Source organism: Temnothorax nylanderi, unplaced genomic scaffold (assembly GCF_030848795.1).
Source record: "Temnothorax nylanderi isolate EJ_2023f unplaced genomic scaffold, tnyl_v1.0 TNYL_tig0119_pilon, whole genome shotgun sequence".
NCBI classification, from domain to species: domain Eukaryota; kingdom Metazoa; phylum Arthropoda; class Insecta; order Hymenoptera; family Formicidae; genus Temnothorax; species Temnothorax nylanderi.
This window is the reverse complement of record NW_027249181.1, coordinates 234,407-260,000: the sequence shown is the minus strand read 5'-3', so window position 1 is coordinate 260,000 and position 25,594 is coordinate 234,407. Positions and strand designations below refer to the sequence as shown.

The following is a 25,594-nucleotide window of genomic DNA, read 5'->3' as shown; positions in this document are numbered from 1 at the left end:
TCAGCTTTTACGATCGGTAGTAAATATTTCTTTCCGTCGTACATCGCTATTACTAAATACAAGCGCGATGTCCGTATAGCACTCGCTCTCTCAAACTTCTCCGCGCTTTGCGCGTAATCAATAAAAGACATACTTGGATTTAAATCCAACTACCGCTTTTATAAACATATATATTTACATATATACGTATGTTAGACGGTGATTTTATGCAAATAATATGTCGAGCAGACAAAATTTCCCGATCAACTTCCCAACATCGTATTTCATGCAATCGTTAAATAAACAACTATTTATTAAATGTTAAATATTTTATAAGCATGGCAATATATAAAATATAAAAGTTTCATAAGCAATGTAGCAATAAAGCATATGCGTGCAAGCTAAAAAAGTTGCAGTTTACGATAGTTTAAGCACATAATAACAACAACATAATAATAATTTGATATTTTTTATGTAATCTGTATATATAATTTATATATACATATGTGTATATAATTTGCACGTATACATATGTAAATTTTATATGTATATTAAATAAATAAATATAATAACAGTATAATAATTTGATTTAAAAGTACTATATTATTGTTGTTGTTATTATTCAGATTTGGACTGACAATAGCAAAGAATCTTGCAGCTTACAATTAGAGATCAGAGATTCTCATCTAAAAAGTAGATATCTTACAAGCAGAAAGAGACAATACTGACAATGACAACAATAACTCTAGTTTAAAAAGAAAAAAAAGAAGGTATAAAGAAGAGAAAAAGGACAGTTGAAGCAGAGGCATAGCTAAATAGAAATTTTCGATAGTCGCTGCTAAAGGCTTTCGCACACGAATTCCCATAACCATAAACGTAAAACATAAACGTTAAGCAACCGGTTGAAATCCTAGTTACTTCTGCTTACGGCTAACTGTACCATCATTTCTATCGTCTTCTAGAATATATAAAGCTAAAGCAATATTCCGATTGGTTCTTCAGCTTACCTTTATGTTTATGGTTTACGGTTATGGCAATTCGTGTGCGAAAGCCTTAAAGTCTCATATAAAGTGACAGTAGAGAAATTGGTCGCGTTGATCGCACTCGATTCGAGTTGCATTCGCGTTACAACTCCAGAAAGTTTTTCCAAACGCTATCGAGAAGCATAAAATCTTAATGCAGCCGCTATACATTTTACGTAGCGCTTCATTCATAAGCCAGAGATAAATGTGGAATTTATGTACCATTCACAACAAGATGTACAATAGTTTCGCGAACTCTTCCTCTCGAGTGTTTTACATTTCACTATAATTTAATTTTCATTGAAAACAAAGTCCGTGACATCGCGCTTATCGGCCGTTGGTTATCAGAGAAATGTAAAGCTTGATCGCGTTTGCCCGCACAATGTACAATCGCCTTCGCCGCTTTAATTACGAAAATAGCTCGATCCCGCTGATAGCGGCCGCGTTGTTTCGCATTTCCGCGTATATGGTAACGCTTTATAAACAAGCGGCCCGAGATATCGCGGAGTAACATATGAGTGCAATCTAAAAAAAAAAAAACTACGTACGTAACGCATTACGAATTACGTGTCGAGAATTACAAACGCATAAGTCGCAGCGATTACGCATTACGAAACTGTTAGAATGACTTCGATAATGCTCGATAGGGGATCTATTCAAAACAAAACATGGAAGCTAGCTAATGATAATGGAGAATCATAGCACATAGGTGTCAATCGACGCTGTAGAAAAGATACGATTTCAATATCGATCACGACGTTCTGTGAAGAAGATATCGAGAGAAAATCGATAAATAATATATTTACATTATTCATCGCGTCAAATATGAATACATAGCTGAAATTATTGTAATTTGTAATTTAAAACATTGTATATAATGATAACAATTTGTATAATTATAAAAAATCTGCATTAACTCCTCTAAAAAAACAAACTTGATATTAGAACATATGTTTCATTGGAGATTTATATAAAAACAAACAAAAAAAATATAAGTGTATATAACTGTATATTCAGCATTTAGATCTGTACAAAGTAAAAGAATCTTAATCTTAAACGATTATATTCGATGCAAAAAGTGCAATGTCGTTTAAGCATTGCACCTTATGACTGAAACAATATCGAGTATATCAAAAGTATGCCCGCAAGCAATCACATATTATGAAACTGACGTAATGGCGACGGTTTCGTAAGAGCGTAGCTAGAAAGCGTTACAGGCGGAACGCGCCTTATCTATCTTTCGTTCTACGACCGAACTCGAATATGCATTTCACCCTGGTGGCTTACATCTTTCCACAGCGGAATGAAGCAAGTCTGATAGACACGCTAATCACAAACGCAATTGTTGATATCGCGAATATTTATCTTCGTATCGTCGACCATGTGTTCGATTCGGCGTAGTTATGAGAATCGGGAAGAAAACAATAGCTGGCAATTAAGTACCCAGAAATTCCATTTCTCGGAATTAATGCAATTGGCTTGAATGCATATATCATTCTAATCGAAAATAAAAATCGTGATTATATCATTTTAAAGGCATAAAATTTATTGTTGCAAAGGATAAATTAGCTTCAGCCTTTCTCTTGGTGTTTATTACTGCAATTATTGTAATTAAGTCTCTCTTATAATTAACGTTATTTTATAGTTATGTTAAAAATGTATACTTCAAAATTCTAAATTTTAATTTAAATTTAATAGAATCAGGAGTGGTTTTTAAATTTAATCTTTTAAAATTATGCACGCAAACATGAAATATTTCAATTAAAATTAGATGCAATTACAAAATTGTATTATTGTTTATAAAAAAAAAAACAGTTTTCTTGATGCGAGAATGACTTATTTGCCGAGTGTTTGAGTAAAACACTTTCTCGTTATTTGGTTCGTGTGTTTTTCACTCAGGTATTTACTGATTTGTGAATGTGTAAAATCGTAATCGCGAGAATGTAAAACAGAGCGTGCCACGCGCGGCAACGTGTGCGCTGCGGGCATTCCATTGTATCGTATGAATGAACCACGCCGTCCGGGAATACATTTCGACTGATCGATCGGCGTCCAAACTGTTCTCAGGCATCGAAGCGCAAATATAATTTCAGCATCTGTCAATTGATGAGATATGCGAATCACGCGCTTTAAATTATGCATAATTTTAAAATATTATTGTCGTGAGGAATATTACTTTGTTTTAAATCGGAATTTTATTTTAAAAAATTATATATGTTACAGTAAAAGCGTGAAATTCAGTAAATGTATACACTTACAAGAGCTCTAATTTATAAGTATGAGTGTAGTGAGATAGAGGGATGGGGACTGCGCCCCCCATCTAAAAAAGAAACTAATCTAACCCAATCCAATCTGTGTCAGTGTGAAAATGACATTGCTTATTAAAAGATATAAATTTGAAACATAAAATTTAGTAAATGTATACATTGACTAGTATAAATGCATACATTGACTAGTAAGTGTATACATTTACTGATTTCACGCTTTTACTGTGACATATATGTATATAATGTTTTGTGTATGCGTGTATATGTGTAGATATATATCAATAGATAGAGCGTCAAATAGATAATTTATGTTAATATGCTGTGTGTGTGTGTGAAACATCTTCTTTAAGCGACTAATAAATACACAGAGAAAAGAAAGAATAGACAGTAGTCATGAAAAACTAGTCATAATAAATTACAAAGTAAATATTAAATTAAATTAAATGCAATGAGATAAAAGAAAATGAAATAAGTAGAGGGAATATAAAGAGAAGGGAAAATAAAGAAAAAAGAAAAAGCAACAAGATAAAAAGAGAGTTAATATGATGCGAGAGTGCGTATTCCAAAGTTCCCAAAATTATATTTAAAAAATGCATTTAGACATAATGCATTTGCCACCACTTCATATAACAAAACATAATAGGATAGAATAATGTAAGTTTTATAATTAGGTTAATAAATTACTTTATTATATCTGTAATAAATTACTTTATTTTATATCATATGTTTCGCTTATATTTTATATATTCTTCCAAGTTTTCGTCACTTTTTTCTCTTTTTCTCTTCTTTTTCGTTTTCTTTTTTTTCTTCTGGTTTTTCATATCTTGATGTTTCTGCACATAGATATAATAAGTATAAACTTTGCGTTCTTTTTATCTTAATTTTACAAGGACACCTCGCAAACGTGAAAATTCTGATTTTGATGAAACTTTACACACATGTAGGAGGAGAGGGGTTTATAACCAAATTTAGAAATTTTTAGTTATGGCCTATATATGAGGGGTGGTTTTACCCCTTAAAACCATTTTCAGACTGCAACTAAAAATTTATAAATTCGTCGATTTATCCCCTCCCCCCTCCTATATGTGTGTACAGTTTTATCAAACTCAGAATTTTCGGGTTTGCGAGATTCCCTTGTTAGACAGAGTGTGTTGGATATTCAATAAGTTTATCTTTCCTCTTTTTACATTAGGGAGAAAGGGCAATCTTATCAAAACTTCTTTTCTCTGTATAAAACAGAAGATGATAACATATGGTTGGAATGAAAAATCTATACTTATTATGTCTACGATCAGTAAACTACAAGACGTTGTTTACTCATTCAGAAGTAGAAAACGGTGTATAGGATCTCCCATGCAGATATGATACTATATATTTCTTGTCAAAAAATAAGCATTATTTATTTTCGGAAATGCATTTTTTTTTGAAACCTTATTTTCCAATACGAATTAAATACAGTATCTAAAAAACGGTACATTTTCGAAAATTTTAGAAAGAAGATGTTTACTTTTTGACAAGGAATAGAATAATACCTATCTATACTTTACCTACATAAGATATCCTATATACATATAAATTTAATTCATTTACTTACACTTATGTCTAGCGTAGATCAACGAAATCGATCATTTTGTTACATTAAAAAAAATTGTTTTTGTCATACAACAAATAAATATATATAATAATATATAATAACATATAAATTATATAATAATAAAATAACAAATCAATAAATACATTGGTTTTTACATGATAAAAGCAAAATGTGAAATAAATAAATAGTAAAGTATATTTCATGCTAATTTAGAATGTGTGTGTATAAAAAGAACTGATAAATCGATAAGTTAAACGGTATTGAGCGTATCAATTTTACGTTTTGTTTAGATTTCAAAATTAACATATGTATATGTTATATGAATTGAGCAATATATATAGTCTGTAACGCGCAACATCGACTGCTTGATTAATAACGCTGCTTAGAATCAATTACGGTAAATTTATCACTTTTAACCGGAAAGTCGGGAGAGACCTCCTCGAGTACCCATCCGCTTTTTCTGTCCGACCAACGGCGCTTTGCATATCATTGCGTACGACGTGCGTACACAAAGAAATATTCTATACGCGCAAAAAAAGCGCGCGATCTGCATATGTCGTTAGGAATGATCGATGAACCCGGGGCGGCAAAGCCCGGGTAGCCGTCATTAACGCAGCCGCTTTTTGCGCGCACGTACGAGCGAGAGTAAGCTTGCAATGACAATGCCGCGATTCTCCTTGCAGAATTTTTGTGCGATTTACCGACCGCCCGGCGAAAATCGGTTGATAGAATCGCGTAAGAAATAACGAAATCGACGAATGAGCACCGCGAGAGAGAGTCATTTGCAATTTAATCCCTCATACATTATTTATCACCCTTAACGATCATCGTCGTTTCTCTTACGCTTTTCAGAAATAATCTGTTTTCGCGATTCAACTCTGACAATGGCCGCGTAAAAACAGATAGACGAATCTACTGGATAAATTAATTTGTTTTCAGAGGTTCGTATTCTCTCTTGTCGCAGAATTGAACAAATATTTATATTATTTTAGTTATTTTATCATATGTAAGAGAGACTCCATTATAACTTTTTTAATATTCTTAATATTCATATTCATTATTCATTAATCAACTAGTCAAACTTTTCATATATTTTTTTTATATTATTTATCTGAAGATATCCCCATGCGTGAATAAATATTCATAATCTCATGTACATATGGTATCACTTCTACGCATTCATTCTACACTTTTTTTATTTGGCATTTTTATTCATACATATGCATTAGGGAAAAATCTTTAAAACGATTTAATAGTATTGTTCTTACAGAGACAGTGTGCATGCAGTATCTGCAATGGCGACTATTTCACGGTTCCATAGGATTCGCAAAGATAGATGAAAATTCGTCTCAATAGTAAGAAATTCGGTATCGCAAATTAACAAAGCTAGACCCATGCCTTTCAGTCGCCCGCACTTTGTGAGTCAGGCGCGTGTAACGTACAAATTTGCATGCTGAATTTTATTGGAAGCAATAGTCACCCATTCTTATTAAAGCGGATATGATTATGTTAGTGAGACGAAACCGCCCGGACTAATAATCGAATGGCGATCGCTCAGATAACATAATAATAAGTCAACTATCATCGTACCAACGTCATCATCACTAACAACAATAACAACACCGTCGTTACCATCGCGAATGATGCCAGTGGCCAGATGACTTTCACCTTCCAGCGTATGCACGCATCGTTGCACTGGAACGAATGCGGCTGTACGTCTGTGTGGCGATCCCGAGCACATAAGTGTGTGGTAATTTCGGGGGATAATAGCGTCCCGGTTAATTGAAGCCTTTCGTGTACGGATGCGCGCTGATTGAATATCGACGAAGAGATCGCGTAGTAATTATCCTGAGAAATTCATTGCGCAGGATTGACTCCGGGAATACATCGGAATATCAAGAGAACGATTTCTCAATAATGCATTATACAATGATAGACATCGTAGCGAGAGAAATTTGAGAAGTTATTTGATATGAATTCGGACGTGAATTGTTGAAAAATACTATATCCTTTAAATTACAAGACTTAAAAGAGTTAAACCTTTAAATAACGATCAGTATACATTTATGTATGACTAAGAATATGGCACTTTTTTAACATCACACGAATCGCTAACTTAATATAGTTAACATTAATTTATGAGTTATAGACATCTGTTTATACTTGGGGCCTAATTCTGTAAACGTTAGCGATATCGTTATGTGCTTTGCGCAGCTTTTCTATGGCATATTATATCTGCGCAAAGCATGTAATGATGTCGTTAACGTTCACAGAATAGGCCCCTTTGAAGCACGCACCGGTTACCATTCGGTTTGGCAATGTAATGATCTTATTCTTCAGAAAATATCATCTCAGCCAAATTTCGAATCTTAACCTGCTCCTCTAATTTTCGGGACGGACATCTAATTATTCGATTACTGTATGTGATGATATCAAATGATTGCTCAATGATAGAAACACGAAATATTAATAAGCAATATGTGATTAGAAACATATAAGATAACTGTGATTCACAAAGTTAATAATAAACCGACGACCAACTCTTTCTCTCGATGACCAAATTTACTTATCCTAAAAAAGGTTAAATTAAATTGACACATTTTTAAATTGACATTATCTCGCGAAGCCGAAAATAAAGAACTAAAATAAAAATTAAGGCTGCGATATTATTAGCATAAATTAAAATAACAATTTCATCAGCCCGAAGATTTTATCGTAACGCGCCGCGCACCGGTAATTTTCGTCCGGGAAGAGAATCCAAGTTCACACACTGTACGATAAGCCAGATCGTTAAAGACGCCTGTATGCGTAAGGGCGCATATATAGATGCAGTATTAATTTATTTTATGCGCGCTCGCGTGCACCGGTTCACGCACATGCGGCGGCGCGGCGCGGCGTGGCGCGCGTTTCCTGATCGTACAGTATAAACGCCAGGTTGACGACCCTTTAATAACTTCGTGCGTTCTCCGTTGCACCGCGGATCGGATGTGGATCTCATATCGGCCAATTAGGAGACGTTTAGTAATGAGGATGCCGATGAGATCCCGATGGATCGGTCGATACTCGACGACGACGGCGAGTCACGTGGCCGGAAATGGCATTGTAGAGAAATTCGTTACGCGATATGTGATATCGCTTCCGGAAGAGAAATGAGATGCACGATCTACTGTTAACAACTATCCGTGGACGATCAGAAAGATTTCGACGTAATAATCTTAAAATGCAGTGGAAATTAATTAAATGATAGCCACGTCGACTTATCGGTATGGACACTTACCATGCAAATGACAAACTTTTAATACAATTATTAACGTTTTATCTTTAATGAAAGCGAAAAATTTCCATTAGGAGTCGCGGGCACGACTCCGTAAGCTATCATCACGGACTCTTTACGCTTAGCTTTAGCTATTCGCTAAGTACAGGTATAACGTAACGACGCATAAACTGCACCTCGAGCGCAAGCGAGGTAAATGCAGGGACATCTTAAATATTCCACGTAGACGACGAACCTTGACGTGACGAACATTATCAAATACGGCATCATACTTGAAATGTTAACTTTAGCTGCTACTCGACACATTTGCCGCCGATATCGGTCTAAAGACATGGTTAATAATCAGGAGATTACGTTTCAAAAAGTCTGTTTTACTACTCGCGCATTAAACTCTTATCGAGATTATGCATATGCAGCTCAAGAACACGTGGCAAAAACAAGGAATAAGAAGAAGTAGCCGCATACAGATCTGCGTGTAAAACTAGGCAAGCTTGAAATGAAAATGATGTTAAATGCTGGGGGAAAAAATCCACTAATAGTAAAAAAAGATACATTCGCGGAAAATATCACTTGTCTCGAAAGAAATCATTGTTACGGCATTTTGACTTGGCTCTGCATATTCCATTTGGATCGGAAGCATAGACGTGACGAAACATTATGACGTAGCGCGTTGGTTCGTACACGAATGTAAATAACACGAGACCGCCTCTTATCACGCCGACTCGTTTCTGCAATGTGGGACGCGTTATCAACGAGTCTCTGCTGCAGAATGCTGCGTTTTTTAATCTCAACACGGAGAGATTTGCGAAAGAGCGGGGTCCGATAGGGATAGGGGGGGGGGGGAGACAAAACGGTGACAGATCTGAATTAAGATCGATTACACGGCGCGCTGCGTTACTGCGTTACCGCGTCGAGACGAGCAATTTATCAACGGATGCATGTTTACACACGGCGCGTTGCGACGCGCGCATTTCGCATTTACTACGTGTCATCGTATTTGCCGCGTATTTACTACATTGTAAGCCGACGGTATAGCTGGCACGCTTTAATTCACCGCCGTCACCTGCCGGTAATCCGTGTTCGACATCCGTTATTCTCGCTGCGTGCGTTTTATCCGCGAGAATCGACGCGTATTTGGCAAAAAAAAAACGTTCTCGCGAGCTACGAGCTACGATCGCATGAATTGCGCAAGTGCTTTGTAAAATGATTCATCTCGCAAAAATAGTTCATCTGCATTTTAGTGTCTATTTCGCATTGAAATTATTCGTCTTCTTTTTCTTCTTATTATTATTATAGGACCATGTCCTGTTTTTCCTGTTTTTCCGTGAAATTATTCGTGATATAGAAATAGAATATAGATATAATAGAAAATTTCTTATTAAATAAAATAAAGATTGTGCGCATATATAAAACTTGTAAATTAGAGATAATAAAAGCTTTAAACATATTATCTTGCGAAATAATACTTTTATCAGGAAAGTTGTAGTCGAATACACAAAAGTTCAACTTTTACTAGAAGGAAATTGATAAGATCGATGATCGCGACGCGGCAATCGTGAGTGTGTTTGCCTTCAAAATGTTTTTTGTTTATTTGTCGAGTAGAATTTATTACGCTTACTACGGATGTTCTCAAGGTGAGAAGAGATCGGCTAATTTCGGCGGTTAAGTAATATGATCGATGAACAATTTTATCGAAGTGAAAAAAAAGTGTGACTTGGTAAAAATTTCATTAAATTCATAAATTCGTTAAATATATTGTGCATATAAAAAGAACCGATTGATACGAAATATGTTTATAATTATTAATCCCCAGTTGTTGAATGTCCAAAAAATCGATTATTCGTATATGTAATCGAGATTTTGAATTCTCTTTTTAATAAATAAATTAGAACGATAGTTCCTATTTCAATTTCGAAAAATGTCAAATGCAAATTAGAGCTGCGTTTTTCTCACTTGCAAACCAATTGCGGCAGCAATCGCAGAAAAGTAACGCTCTGGAATTCCAGTCGAATGTCCATTTATGCACGCACATGCACTCACGCGCAATTACTCTCGAGCATAAGCGGGCCGCATGATATACCCGGAATAGATCAAGACGAGTGGAGATTGGGTACATATCGCGGCAGGTATGCCGCGAATTCGAGGTGTGGCACTGGTCGCCTATCTTCCTCCGTCTCTCACGAGAGAAATCTACTCCTCCTCCTTTGGCTTTCGTCGTCTACCTACTCGAGAAAAGTAGTATTGTGAGGCAATTAGACTCGCATGCAGATTCATCGATGGCGTACGCCACTGTCTCCATTTCTGACATTCTCGTCGCTCTCTCGCCAAAGCAAAATCTCGAGCGAACGGGAATTTATTCTCACACGCGATGCGAGTTCTGGTTACGATAAACTCTTCTCACTTGAGAGAAGAGTTAAAAATAAGGATTTTAAAAGAATGTTTATTTATATGTATAAATTTGTTATTTTTATATTAAGTTTGTTTATTTTTATTAAAACTTGTTATTAAATTGCAAATTAACGTAACTATCACCAACTATGTCTCATGCATTACGTATAGCTTATTGCAATTAAGATTTGGTCTGTTTAACTAATATTTGTATTAATACCGATATAAAATGTACGAGATGTGATTGAATGCATTATTCAACAATTTGATCTGGACTACATAACTTCTTAATAAAAAAAAAAACCGCGCCTGACAAGTTACCTATACGACGAGAAAACGAGCGGAAGCTAATGCGAAGTAGTAATTGCATAATAAAGGAAATCAGAATCATTACCTCATTCCGAGGACGGCACGTGTATCGTGATATGCACATCGTCATTTGCATTCACTTAAGCGCCGATGCTTTTTGCACGTGGCCTTTGCGCGCACTATCAGCAAAGAGTACAAAGTCGTGTATATATATATTACACATGGAGTAGTACTGGATATTAATTAGCGTGATTCGACGTGTTAACAGTTTTTCCTTCGGTATAATATAAAATGTTCCCGCGTTACATAAACTGCGCCAGCATTATATCGTGTACGACCCTCGGCGGTGCAGGTGCGAAATAAAGAACCCGGCACAATAGCCGAAAACGCGTGTGGCAAGCATGGAGAGGAAGACCCGGGACACGAGGGGATGTTAGAAGACTTGAGGAACATGTCGCTCTCACGATCATGAAGCAAATGTACATTTCGCATAATATAACAGCGATGAATCATCAGCTTTATACCGCGTGTAGTTTAAGTATCCTCAAACATTTTATAATTTGTGACGAAGTTGCTACAAACTGACGGAATAAAGTAAATTTTTAAAAATTGCATGTAACAAAATAAAGCCACTTATATGATAAAAGCTTTAAAAAGCCGCGCGCGCGTTCTTCTATTTTCATCTTTCATTCACCTTTTTATCTTTTATTTAGATAAATATTTTTATATAATTACTTGACAAACATTTGTCTTTATTATTGACAACAACAACAATAATATCAATATCATTACTAACAATTACGACATCTCAATATATCTGTGATTTTATGCAATCAAGTAAAAAGAACCATGCGGTTCGCAATGACGTGGAATTTATCGGTTTCGTGGTAGATCGAAAGTGAAAACGTATTTTCATATAGTGGGTGCGCAGAGCGAGTGCACAGAAACGCACATGTCCACGTCCGGGAAATCCTATAACGAGGCTCGTATTACGGGCGCCCTTTCATGTACTGCATTCGTCGATGAGTATGAGTATCCATGTATATACATTCGAGAGGGTAGTGTACGGAAAGATACAGACGAAAAATGTGAAACGTCGAGAGAGGAAAAGCAGGACGTACTCGTATTACAGGGGAGACCTACAGGACTCTCCACGAATAGTCATTAGCGTCGCGTGACACCAGAAACAATTCTTACCGAGATTAAAAAGTATGATTAAATTTTACAAATAAATCATACTCATTTGTCTTTAAGACAAAGAATGCAAAGAGAAAAAATTGATTAATTAATTTATCAATTGATATAACGGTCAACAAATTATTTTTGCAAATTTTATTTAAAGAAAATATTAAATAATGATTAATTAAAATTATTTTCGTGATTAATTTGCTCCCTGTCGTAGTGAATTTATTATTTTTTGGGGACTGTGTGTGAGTTAAATATTATTTTAAATAAATGTGAATAGGAAGTATTTTAGCATAATGCAAAGAATGTTGAAACCGCAAAAAAATTTATCGCAGAAAAACTGAACGTATATAAAGTGCAATATTAATCCCTGACATTTATTCGTAATTTTAATGACTTTTTAAATCTAATTATATATGCATGGTAGTTAATAACTTTTATCATAAGTTATTCCAATTAAGTTGGTATTTCACCTTTTTTGTGCCACACACATAATTCTTATTAAGAACATTATTCTGATAGTCATTATTCAGATATTGATTTTATAACAATTTTACTATTAAATAGATGTTTCTTTATAACAACAATTATAATGAAGATGTATATAATAATATAACAACTCTTTACTGCGTCCGAATAAATAACTAGACTCACTCTTCATATAAAAAGACGCAAAAAAAACCGCCAATAATACTGCGACACCTAATCAGGAAAATAAAAAAGCATTTTATAGCACAAATATGTAAATATAAAAAAAGTTGTCCGTATGTGTATAATGCGAATGATTAAGTCACATACAACTTAAGAAAGCGAAAATAGTGATATAAAAAATTATAAAGATAGATTAGAGAGAGGCTATTCCAATAAAAAAACATAGTAAACAACATGACATTGCTTTATGTGCTGTTTACATGTTTGCATTTATTTAAGCATATAAATTACATTTGATAAATATGAGTTTTCCAAAAAATTGCTTGTGTGTACGTATGATAAGTTTATCATAAACAATCTACTTAAAATATTGGGCGAAACTAAATTGGTCATCCCGCCAATATAATTGCGGCGAAGCATGCTATGCCGTCGGTTACTTTTGAAATGCGTTGTAATGGTTTCGGAGCGCGGTAACGAAGGCATACACTGCCGTAGGGTAAGCATTTCGTTTGTGCCGAAAATAAACATCCTGGCAGCCACTTCTTTTCACGACCCCTCCGACAAGGAAATTCATCTTGCTTTCTTGGGGTAAATTCTCAGAACGTTAGAATTTGCACAAAGCTGTACTGCGAAATAAGATGGCAATCTCTCTCTCTCTCTCTCTCTCTCTCTCTCTCTCTCTCTCTTGGACAGTCGAATTTGCTAAGAGGTTACTCGTTTATTTAGCAACAATTTTCTGCTTCGTGAAATTAATGAAATTCTAACAATAAGTGAAATATGCATTCTTATGTATGCATCATCATTGAAATACATGACCATTCTCCTGGAATAATTTCAAAATTTAACATTGACAATTATTGATATAACAGTTTGTTATCAATAAATAGAAAAAGTAATTCAGTATAATTCAGACATAGATCAAAATGAAATGTATGGTCGAATTATTCGAATAGTTTCATATATAGAAACGTTTGAGCTTCAAGTTTAAATAGCTTATGTAGTTTGAACGGAATTAATGCATTGGATCCAATACGTTAGGTTCCAATGGAACTATTCCAACGGATGAAATTTATGGTAAAATCGTTTAAATAATTCACTATGCCAGAAATTAGATTATTTTATAGAAAATTACAAATAAATAAGCAATTATTCCTTTTCTCACAATATACAGAACGTAGCGTTGGATCTTTTCAAGAAACGCGAAGAAGGCTTGAAATTCGAAGAGCACTGGAAGATACATTTAAACTATTTGAATTCCGGCTTGAAATTCGAATTGCTTGATTAATTTAGGGCCACTTCGACCAAGCTCCGATTAACTTAATCGTTGATTAGTCCATTGGAAATAACCAATCGCATTTGTCAATTTGCTTCATGAATAAATGCGATTGGTCATTTCCAATGGACTAATCAACGATTAAGTTAATCGGAGCTTGGTCGAAGTGGCCCTTTGAGAGAGTATCTCCTAGGAATAAAAATTGCCGATTTATCTAACTAATCTAACATATCAAAACAATAGCTAGATGAACAATACAAAATGGAGGTCCGTAGGATATAGTGTCGCGTTATAAATTATTAACTAAATATAAAGAAATCCAACTTCATCGCCCAGCAGCATCACGGAATAAATGCTAAGTCAGCGAACGCATCCGGCACCGAGAATAGTGGCATTGTGCTCGCCATTACGTCGCTCCGGCTTAAAAGCATATAAAAGTATGCTCACGTATACCTGGGACCCATGAAGCAAATCTTGGAACCATTAATAATATTGCCGGCGCAATTATCGGGCCAGCTGCCGCGTTTCCTTAGGGTCCCTTTTAGTTCGAAGCAGGTACCAAGTTAGAGCCTATTGCTCAACGAGTGCATGTGTGTACTATATGTATACCAGATACTACGTACTCTAGGCCTCTGGAACTCAGCCTGAAAGATATATATCTTCTTGTCTCATTGCGGTTGCCCGCCCTAATGTTCGAGAAAGCCAGCTAGAAGATGAGAGGCGGACTAGCGAAACTAACGCGTCTAGAGATCCACGTAGCAATCAGATATCTTTGATTTTGGGGAAAAAATATAACGATGAATATAGTGTATGCTACGGTGTTGTCTAATCGAATATCGACTGTTTAAAATATAAATTTATTTTATTTTAAAAAAATGTTATTATGTATACTTTATTAATTATTAATGAGAGACCACGTATTAATTATTAATTCAACAAACAATTATTAATTAACTTTTTTCTGCAAATATGAACGAAGAGTTAAATTAAGAGTTAATATTGATACATTTGGAAATTAAAAAAAGTCGTATTTTTAGATGTATATGTATATATTAAGTATAATGTATTCATATTTTTGACGGTCCTTGTGTAAAAAATACATATTCTATTAACGAATAACTTTATTGCTTCTATGCTGGGGGAACCATTTCTGTATTTAAAAAATCCGCTGTGATAGCAAATAAAAATTAAGAAGCAATGCTGTGTTCAAAATTTGAAGAGATTGAGGAATAACCAAATTTATAAAAAATTTTAAATTAAATTAGAAAAAGTTTTTAATTAAGCTTGAGTTAGAATTGTTGACAGGTAAAATTGATGCTATGATTTCGGCATCTTAAGGTCTAATACAAAGTAGACTAGCAAGTCAAAGTCGAAGGTATTTGACCCCTTACCTGAAATTCTTTCAGGTAAGAATACATTTTCATGTAGCTAGTTTAGACAACAGGGTGGGTAGGAACGGAGAAGGTACGACCTATCAAATAGATGTCCAATGAGGAAAAAGAATAAGTTTGAAAGGACCTGCCCCACGAGAAGAAGGATATCCAATAAGAAACGAGAAATCGAAATTCCATATGGACTTCCATGTGCAATAAAAGTATTAAGGAGAAAAGTACCAGATAGAATTAATCTAGTCGATTACAAAAGAAATAGCAGCTCCAATGGTAATCATATTTGTCTTTAAAATTTTTGATAATAATATCAATAATCAGATAATAATACCAATCAGTAATCAGTAATAATACCAATCATAATTCGTCGAAATTATCGCAATAATCTTGAATTTTTTCATATTTTATACTAATATTGTTCGTGATAAATGCTGCACAAAGAAAATGTGAAAAACGGTTACGAAATCTTAATTATGAAATCCTGAATTCCAGCAATGGTCCGCGCGTCGCAATCCCAATATGGGTCTATCGATTTATCTCGCGACTATAAACAATATTGGCATTTGCTAATTCAATGATTGAAATTAAATCATTCAAATAATGCCTGCCGCTGCAAATCACGCAACGCTATCACGTCCCTTCCACCACTTACGCCAGATTATAGTTCGATATCCGGCAGTCCCTCAACAACGGCTCGGCATATATCATCGGCAAAGTTTGCCCGCCGACAATTGCTCTCCTCTTCCACCTACTCCCCCACTCCGCCCCTCCCTCTCCCTCATCCTCACCATCGGACCGTGACGAATGTATGTACATCATCTCGCGGCCGCAATCTCGTGCCCGTCGATTCATTAATTAATCGCTGGACACACATACAGAGACCGCGTGTTCGCGCACGGTGGCAATTACCGGCGCATTGTCGCGCATAAATCATTAGTAAACGCGTCGCTTCCATAATTCGGTTAATTTGCAGTGTTTTTGCCGACGCTAGGTGTCATGTAACGCGCCGCGACGTTTCCCCACACCCCACGCGCGCTTTCTCTTATCTTAATTATCTTGTTTAGGCCGGCCATAATTTGCGTTACAATGACGCGATTGATTGGCGTCATGCATCATTTCGGTGAGATGGTTCGCTGGTATTAACTGGACGAATTAAATTGGGCGCCTAAATAATTTATGTAGCGAATGATTGTTGGAAACAAGTTGAATTAATAAATAGATGTAATTTTATCAAAATCTTTGTTAGCGATAACGTTTCGTGAGATTTCGAAATAATAAATTATTATTAGAGCGATGAAATGCATTGATGGCGCCTTATCTAAATTGATGTACCGTATAACTCGTCACTTTTATCATTCGTTGTGCGAAATAATAATATTTAATTAGCTAACTGAAAGATTATCGTCGGAGATAATTAATAATTATATAAAATGAGTAATCAGCGCGATGCAACATTTATGTTAATTTGGTGTTCGATTTTATAAAAATAATTTTCGATTCCAATATACCGTGCCAATAATAAATGAATACGTATAATAAATATCACGATTATCTTTCGCTGTTGTTTAATAAATTTCAAACAAGGAAGTTGCTAAATTACATTTGCGGCTTAATTGAATCGCGCAAATGATAAAATCGATATCTTATCAGAGGTGATATAAGCACGTAGGGCTTAGAGTAACTAAATTCACCGCTTCCGTCATGTGATGTCCGAAAGAATTACATTTGAACAATTAAATTAAAGTTAACCAATGCTATTTATACTTAACGGAAATTAAATAATCGGAAAATCTGTCATTAAAATGTCAAGCGACATTCCAACAATGGCAAAATTAAGTTTGTTCCAGTTTGAGGTATATATTTTGATAAATATAAAAATGTGCTGAAATTAATTATTAAATTTTTATAAATCGAGGATGTTCCGAAGGAGATGTATAGTCATGTCAAAGACCCGAATAAACACTCATGTTTATGGATGGTTTGTCTTCATTTTCTGACCACACACTCTTGATAACAGCGGGATTAAATTCCGTACGTACGTGCGTCGATAATCTGAAGATAAAGCAATGCGCAACGCGACGAATACACACGCTTCAAATCGTTGGCCGCTCTCGTTTCTTATTGACGTACTCCGGCGAATGTAGCGATTGGATTACAAATTGGTTGAGTTAACCCTCGTCAATGTAGGCGTCTTTGGAACTCACTTTTAAATTTACATGAATGTCACGACGCAAGCACGAAATTGCACGCGATATTGTTCTATGCTGTGTGAATTTGATACTGATAACGTGTCAAGGTACAGTAGAAAATACGTTCTTTGTTACACATAACTATCACTGTTATCACTGGGACATGGTATATTTGCAGTTTACATTTTTTGCTTGAAATGAAAATGTTCTGCTGGAACATTGGATTTAAAAAAGACATCATTGAGAGCAAATATCTTGTACATTTAAATATTTTTTATAATTTATATAATATTTAAAAAAATTATTATAAACCTATTATTGTGTAATTAATATTTCTTCTGTAATTATAATAATCCAGTTATCACCGTTAATCATATGCGAATATTTTTCAATTTCCATATGATAAATATTTCACGGCAAATAAACAGCTAAACAGCATTTATTTTTCAAGTAAAGATGCTATCATGTTTGTTATCCTTCCAAAATTGCTCCTGTATTGTGCCGGCGCTTCCGTTATGTACCCCGGTATACACGCTCGTGCGAGCGTAATCTCAAAGAACGATTATTCCGACTCTCATACATAACGAACGTTCAGTCGTGACTATCAGCTTATCGCGACGCGTGTGAGTCAGTCATTAATAAAAGGGTGGCCATGCACACCGTGAAAAGCTTAGAGGCGAGGGTTCGTATCGATCAAATAACCATCGGCCGCCATGTGCGAAGACGCGGAACGGAGGGGTCTCGCTCCTTAACTAGCATCGCCGTGGTGATTTTCGCTAATTCTTTGGAACGTAATAATAAGCTCGCGAAATAAGTTTACGGCAAAAGTCTGTAAATAAAATAATGAAGCAGCGCCTTGTTTCGTTTAAATGAGAATTGCACAAAAATTATAAACGTTATAGTATTGCCGCACGATAGTCACGCGTGAGTTTATAAATGTTCAGCGATGCATTCTCGGAATGCTGTTAAACGGTATTAAAACTGACAGCACGAACGAACTGAAATTAAAGCAACAAAGCCAGCTTCGTTATTCGAACTTTCAATTAATGAGAGAATTCCGTATTCTCTAAAACGTGTGCCCATCGTGTTATAACATTGTAATTCTCGCTCTACGGGATATCCTCTTTAAACGTATGTATAACATAAACGTACCTGGTGATCAACAAACGCGTCATGTTAACAAAAAAAAAACAAACAACAGAGGTATTACCAAGCAGGACGATAGAATAAATAAAGTAAGTGATACGCGCGTGATAGTATAGATGTTCGATTGCGTTCGAAAAAATGTTTATTTTTTTACGAACGAGCTCGGGCATAAATGCGGGAATATAGCGCGCTATGAAACTCGGGTCGATCCGTTTGACCCTTCCCCCGATATACGCGCATACATTACCGGATAATGCACGTGCGTACATTAATTACGCCTCGGATGAGCCGTGAGTTCTCTCTCCCATTCTCTCTCTCTCTCTCTCTCTCTCTCTCTCTCTTTCTCTCTCCGCCACTCTCTCTGCTTCCTTCTTTCCTTCCTGCTCGCGTCCAGGAAGCCGCGTATCGAATTTATCAAAAACACGACGGGAAGCCCGTGGGATGATAGAGACGAGGAGAAAGTGAACGCGACCAACGCGAAGCTCTCATGTATCTATGACGCCGAATGATGCTGCGTTTCTCGTTATTACGTTTAGAAATCGTGCTTTACTCCCACGGATTTCATTCCGGACAGATTAATCGACGGCGACAAGCGTTGTAATAGGGCGAAAGAGAAAGAGAGAAAGAGAGAGAAGGGACCGCGCACATTTGTCCGAGGTATCATATTTATAAATTCGCGTAACTCGCGCGACCGGTTTCGTACATTATCGGAGAGCCGTTTCCCGCATTGTAGATCAGCAATTCGGTATACGAGTACGAAGTATGACCGCAAACTATCGGTATAAGCTAGAAGAATGTAAGGCTTTAACCCTCGCAATTGACCCAACTGCACGTGTAAAGAATGTTGGCGTAACTGTTACGCAAAAGATTAAAGATAGCAACAATATGCCATTACAATTTGCATCGAATTACCAAGATTGAATAATATATCAGGCTCGATTGGAGTTATTAAATATCGAATGTGAATTTCTTTTTGGCGATATCGGATACAATGTGCAATGGTAGAAGAATAATCATATTTCGCGTGCGATGCGCGATGCACGGATGAAAATAATGTAGCTCAAGTAAACGAACAATTTGACGAGCTGCGTGTGATAAACGAGGTGTACTGTAATATATAAGTTATAAAAGGAAAACAGTCCAGTTCTAGAAAACCTCGTTTTGTTTGCGCACGCAATTTGCGTATGGAGCAAGTATAGTCTACTATTATTATCATGAGTAATAATAGCGCGATACAGCTGAACTGCAGCTGTTCGTCGATGTACGGAAACGCATATTCTGAAATGTAAATGTCGCAATGCAATTCTCGTGAATTGAATGTGGAAATCGTATTCATCGAGCTTACCATAAAAGGCTGCTTATGTATCAATTAAAATGCCACGTGTGGATGCGCGAAATAGTCATCCATAAATTCTCAAAATTTTCGAATGCCAAATCGATCATCCGTATCCGTTAAACTCGTGATTGATAACAACTGTCATTTTGATGCGAAATTCTAGTATATTTTGACTGACACGCCGGCACAGAAAGGCAAGTAATTAATTACGCAGAATGACAGTAGATGAATGAGATTGGAGAATTGAATAAGATTTTAAATAAAATTTGCACATTGCTTCATCCCTTTTATTAATTCTCCTGTGATTGTCTGGGAAACGTTCATATCGAATTATCATATTTTTCTCTAATGCAAATCTGTCTTAAGCTTAAGTCTTTAAGTTTTCTTATCTAGTCCAACAAATTCACGTGTTATTAATTATAATTATTTTTGCTTAATATAAATTGAGTGGAGTCCAGATAATTACCATTATTTGATAAATATGTATTGATATATATATTGTGACGATTGTATTAATCTTTAATAATAATTTACTGCCATTGCTAATTATTATTATTAGAAATTATTAGTTGATTTTTGAAAACGTCCACTAGAAAGAGTTTGAGTCTTTTTTCTGCAATAAAAATCATGATATCAGAAATATGCGGTACGTGACGCATCATAAGATAATGTACGAATAGTCTCCGTTGAACTACGGTTTAGGTTTCTACACGAGTGTTCTACGTGTATTCGCATACGTGTGCGTGCGTACACATATATGACTATCTTTGTGTCTGTGCTGCACAGGCCGATTTATTGATCACACGCGTCGCACGCAATACGACGAATATGCGTGCCTACCATATAGCAACCGTGTACGACGTCTGAAAAGTTTCTATGATTTCACGCACTGTAGTTATCTCGTATGAATGCGAGGGCAAAGAAAGCTGCGTCGCTAATTGCAGTAAGTAAAAGCAGTCAATATTATCATGAAACAAAGAAGCAATTAATAAACGCGGATATTAATTACTAAAGACTTTTGTCGAAACTTCAACAAACTTGCGAGATAAAAATTAATGCCAATTAATTTCATGTAGAAAATATTTCGAGATCAATATTTGCCACAAACTATAGTATTCAATATACGAGCAAACAAACAACATAAAAATTATAATATAAATATGGCAAATATATTTATATATTTATTTATGACCCTGTAATAATATATGTTCCAATGATTTTAATTAGTAAACGTTTTTGCACTACAAAAATATTCTAATAATTAATACCGTTGCAGTACGTTATTATTTATAAATAAATATATAAAATATGAATATATTTGTAATGAATAACAAATATATAATGTATAAACATACCTGTCACGTTTATTTTAAGACTTTTATATCGTTTTTTATGTATTATGTTTTTTATGCTTGAATAATACTGAATAATAATTTATTGCAAATATTTATACTAAAAATAAAAGTACAATACATAATTTAAGTATAATAAAGATAAAATTTTATAACAATAGAAAATGCATTCATATATACTCTATTGCAATGTAGGAACAATACTAAAGTCATTTCTTTAATCACGTGTTTCTGGAATGCATGGGTTTGCACGAGAAAGAAGTGTTTTCTTAAAATAAATTACTAAAAATTTCATAATCAAGTAGAAGCAATAGTACATTTTTTGCATTAAATATATTAAAAAGTAAATATATAAAAATTTTTTAGGGCTTCAAACCTGATTCTATTAAAATTTAACATGCTCTTGCATGATTTGCATTTCTCAAAGACTGGGTATACAACGAATGCCAGTAAGAAATGGTTAGGTGCTTTGAAAGGTCGAATAAGCTACATTGCATAAATAACATTCTAGTTTCCGTTAGATGGTAGTAAAAACTGTGCAAAGTAATGTAGCATAGCGGTTGTCGTTATGAAATTATTTGATATTTATTCCCTTGTATGAGAGTAACAAGTTGTATTAATTTTGCAAAATAGAATGTAATTTTTTTGTACAGTTTATTATTGTATAAATTATATAGTATTGTATAACAACATAAAAACATAACATAGCAAATTAATACTTCAAAACGTTCACGCGATTAATAATTGCATCATTTTCTTAATTTCAATATTGCGCAATAAATTCGTAACCAATATATTTAAAGAACAAATTATTCAAGAAACATTTCTCAGTATAGCAACTAATTTTTTTACAATATCAGCATGAGAAATTGCACAATACGTGATAAATTATATAAAACATTTATCTTCAAAATATATACCGGATGTTGCAAGCAATATTATAGACAAAGGTTGAATTAAGGTAAAGTATCTGCATTCTGCACGAAAAATAAAACTCAAAACTTCGATTTCTGCCTATTGTGTTATAATTCGCGATTCTAACTTCGCATAAATAATGTTACAATAATAAATTACTCTTTAAGAAAATTATTTGGTTTAGCCTTTCTTTTATTATTTATTATTAATTTATATTATTATTATTATTAGTTTATATTCACATTTGCGTTAAAGGAAGAAAACATTTTCCGTTAATTTTTTTTTCAGTGTAGCAAGTAATAAATTCGAGATTAAGATATTTCGACAGCAATTAATTTAAAGAATAGTTATGACATTAAGGTAACATTGCTAATTTATTATTTTTAATCATTTTATTGAGCAGTTATGGTATTTATCATCAGTGCAGTCAAAGTCATTAAACATTTTGGATATTCGCTCAGAACATTTTAAAATAATTCAATAGTGATTAAATTTAAATCTGTTGCATTAATATTTTGTTATAAAGAAATTTAAAATTATTTACAAAAGAAAAGTTTAACTCTTATGTGATGCAATCGCAGACATGTTAATAGTCGTAGAGATAAGTAGTTAATAAGTAGTTATTCGATATAAAAAGACCGATACTGAATGTCAAAGAGAACCGCAGATGAAAATCGTAAGACCAGGAAATCACTACAGGAAATTGCAACATTTCGTAAACAGGATGATTATTTGGCATGTAAAAATCGATCAGACGAGTGACAGCAGTAATGTAAAATTATGATGATAACTCGAAAACGAGAAAAAGTTTGCAGCACGTGCAGCTATATTATCATTGTTCAACACATGATTTATCATCACTGGTCATCGATATACATATATTATAGATATATATTATAAAAAATAATAATGTCCGTGCTTGTTTCTGCAAAAACCCGAAATTGCATATGAGTCGACATTTTTCACTAATCGCGCTATCAATTACTCGATTGAACAATGATATTTCTTCAGCATCTTCTGATAGGATGACAGAATTTCCTTAAAGCTTTGTAAATTAATTGTTGGACATATATTGCTGTTGACACATTAAACAATGTCTTAAATAAAATCTTGATAATAATCTTCTTAATAATGATTATCGAAAATAACATGATCACATATTGGAGTAATGAAATCTGACGAAATTGGAAAATCCATCTAGACATTAGTGCGTTTGGCAACAACTTTGCGAAAGGCGAGAATTTCGTAACAAAAGCCATTGGCAATTACTTTTCAGCATTAAATAACGTTGCAATTTTCCTTAATAATCAATTACTCTGAATATTAAGAAATACGATAAACAAAGCGCTATGTTTTACGATCCGATTCAGTAATATTGGTAAGTTCATCGCAGAAGCACATGCGAGGGAAAAGAAAGAGATGTTTTCGCAAATTTTTCTGTATAGGATTTTGATTTAAATTAAATAGAAATTGTAGGTATATGTCTAATGAATTTTCAATAGCACTAGCAACCACGAACAATTCAGATTAAAAGATTGCAAAGAGATGATAAATTTCTTGTGCAAATGTATAACATAAATGATCTGATTATATGAAGTGTAATATATAATATGTCGCGTAATACATAACTCAATATGAACACAGAGCAATCGCCAATTTGTGATACCTGGCAAAAATACACTTACGGAAACCCTTGACCGCGCGCTGACAGATTGCCAAAAGGATAAATGTTTACTTGAACATGGCCGAGCGTGAATCAACACCGCGAATTTCGACAAAATCATTACGCTCTATCCGCGTGATGCATTCCACATCCAAGAGAACTTTGCTAAATGCGTGAGAATTGCGGTATATATTTTCGTGGGGAATCGTATTACTTCGCAACGAGTATACCGTTCACGATCACAAAACACGTAAAGCTCAACTATATAAAAGCGCGCACGTCGAACAACGGCGCAATTAATGGCGTGGGCCGTGGTCGATCGTGCAATTAACTTTAACGAACGGGCGGCCTTGCGATTAAACTTAATTAGTATCGCAATAATAACTCGTTAATAATCAGAACCGTGTACAGAATCGTGACTCTGTGTATGCACTAACGTGCACGTGCACGAGCGTACATCGTCGCTTCTCCAAGCACGCAAGTGTCTTTTGTGGGCATGTGTGCGTGTACGTATGTGTGAGCGGTGTGTTCATGCGTGTTGGTTGTGCGTTTACAAGTGTCCGTGAAGTGGTCGTGTAGGTGAAGCTCATATTTACGCGACGACGATGGTGACAAAGAGGAGAGCGACGACGCTACACAATTTTAACGTAGGAAAAATGGAGTAATAGTTGTCGCACGAAATCAAGAAGCGTCGACTAACAAGCACACATTAAACACCAAACAGAAGAAATCAGGGATTGGGGAAAAAAAACCAATTGCACATTTCCCTTCGATTTGCCCGGGTTTGTAAAATTAGAGTAGATAAAATTAGTAACCAGTAGTGGATGATTACCTCCGTTCTGGAATCTTTGGTATCTGTGGTTTGTATTTTTCTCTGCGGTAGCTAGTCTCGTACTAGATGTTGAAAGTGATAATGAACGAAGAGTCCCTTCGTCCCGATATGGTGCGACATGTGGAAATTGATTGGAGCAAAAGATGGGAATCCAGCGAATTGTGTTGCGAAACGAAGAGTCGGCGTCAACTGACAGGAGTCCAGGATTGACAGGTAGGATGACCCCGGCGCGAAGCTGTCAACGAAGCACAGAGTTCCTTTTCATTTTCTTCTCCGCCTCGCTCAGAGCACCACTAGTTCCGAAGCTTTTCTCTTCCTTGCGCGACGACACTCGACTCGTCTCCTCCAGAAGCGCGACAATACGAACCGCGAAGCCACGCGCGATGCTACGCGTGTTAAAGATCAATGAATAGGTTCAAAACGCACGCGTACGTCGCCTTTCTCGCCTAGTTGCACGTAGAGCGAGGATTTTACGAGACAGTACAACCGGAGTAACATAAGTAAAAAGATACACACTACCGTCCTTTTTTTTTCGTCACGAAGGATGTCGCGAGTAAGGCGGATTTATAAAGCACGAACCTGATTGCGGGACGGCCCGGCGAATTATGGCTCTCTTTACGCTTTCGGCGTCTGCTGCTGCTCCCTCTACTGCTCATGCCCACACCTCCTCGTCACCCCCCCGTATACTCACTTTCCGTACTCTCATATGATCCCCACTCGGTACCATATCCCCACCTCGGAATACCTACCATTAGATCCGCGGCTTCCCCACCAGATGCGAATGAAAGAGAGAAGAGAAGGAGATCCAGAGCGTTGGCACCTTGCGTTGAA

The 25,594-nt window shown here is 35.3% G+C and overlaps 1 protein-coding gene across 11 annotated transcripts in view; it reads right to left on the bottom strand.

The window, feature by feature from the left end:
- The window catches only part of LOC139776407 (protein abrupt), a 103,075-nt gene extending 77,655 nt beyond the window's left edge, over positions 1-25,420 (bottom strand). For 2 of the 11 annotated variants that reach the window (XM_071713012.1, XM_071713013.1), the window contains exon 1: positions 3,977-4,788. The gene's annotated coding sequence lies outside the window, so the exon portion shown is untranslated. Of the gene's footprint in view, positions 1-3,976; positions 4,790-24,763 lie in introns of those variants that run through there. The other 9 variants (XM_071713024.1, XM_071713023.1, XM_071713017.1 and 6 more) reach the window with 8 other exon arrangements.
- Positions 25,421-25,594: the final 174 nt, after the last annotated feature.